This window comes from Panthera leo, chromosome D1 (genome assembly GCF_018350215.1).
Source record: "Panthera leo isolate Ple1 chromosome D1, P.leo_Ple1_pat1.1, whole genome shotgun sequence".
Taxonomy (NCBI): Eukaryota; Metazoa; Chordata; class Mammalia; order Carnivora; family Felidae; genus Panthera; species Panthera leo.
In genome coordinates this window covers 40,158,276-40,159,709 of record NC_056688.1, presented here as the reverse complement: position 1 = coordinate 40,159,709, position 1,434 = coordinate 40,158,276, and positions in this window count along the sequence as shown.

The following is a 1,434-nucleotide window of genomic DNA, read 5'->3' as shown; positions in this document are numbered from 1 at the left end:
AGAAGTGAAATATAATTCCATATTCTCCCCATTGCTGATGTTTCTTCTCTCTTTGTGTGAATGGGAAAAGCTGAACAGACTGAATTCCTTTCACCTTTTTTATAACAGCAGTTAATCTTCCATCATTGCCTCCTTTTAGGTTCCCATGTTGAGGCCCCTCAGTCCTGATCGCAGTGCTAATGAGATCAGCAGCCCAGCTGTTTCCATGTCTCATATGAGTCAATTATCTCCATTAAGGGAATGGGGAGGAATGTGTGAGAAGAAATTTTGTCCTACATGTGCAGATTGCATATCTGATTCTCTCTGATGTCGATCACCGAGCTGAAACTGACAATGTGTGGAGCGCTCAGTCCAAAAACATGGCTACCAACTTCTCCATCTTCTTTACCAAGATACCTGTTAGAACAGCAGAGTGTGACTGTGCTTTCTCAGGTGTCTGCAGTTTAACCCGATTTGAAATCCTTAAACTCAGAATTGCTTGAATGCATTGTGCTGTGTTTTAAAAATTCACATGCTTTCTGGATCTTATAGCATAATTGTTTTGGTTTGTTTGTTAGTGTAAAATACTACTTTCTGTTACTCATCTCCAGCTGAGACTTGCTAGATGCTTACCATTCTCATTTCATCTTTCTGGGCATATAGAATGCCTCTACAGTAAAACCTTGGATTAAAAGTAACTTGTTCTGCAAGTGTTCCGCAAGACAGCAAACATTTCTAATAAATTTAAACTTGATAAATGAGACATAGCTTGCAATAGGAGTAGTACGTGGTGCTGAACATCACATGATCACAACTGAGCCAATGATTCTTCTCTCTCTCTCACTGCGGGATTGTGGGTGATCGTCTCTCATGCTTAGGTCGTGGTGTTTGGCAGAAATCAGTAATTTTTCAGAATGCTGGAAGGTGCCCACAACTGGCACTAGTGTATTTTTTGTCCCTTCAAAGCACCTATGGACACCTTTGCTTTTTTGTACAAGAGTAAGCTTGGGAATGCTTTGCTTTATTGTAGGTCAGACTGCCTGCTGATATAGACCTTTTCCTCTGCTGCCTTATTGCCAGTTACATTAAATACAGTATATGACAAGAGTTTATTAATACTGTACTGTAGTCAACATCTATGCGAGTATATACAATGGCCCCCATGCAGAAAGAGATTCCAATGAGCCAATAGATAACAGCGATTCCATTAGTGATAGTGAAAATCGTCCTACACAATAACCCTCCTCTCTCTGGTCTCCCTCACACCAGCCATGAAGGTTTGCAAAGGTAAGTGCAGGTCAATTTGCTTATTTTTCTTTATATTTTCTTTATTATTTTGTATTAATATTACAGTATTGTAATCATTTTTACATGAATATTTTTGGGTTGTGGAATGACTCATCTGAGTTTCCATTTTTTTTTTAATGGGGAAATTCACTTTGATACACAAGTACT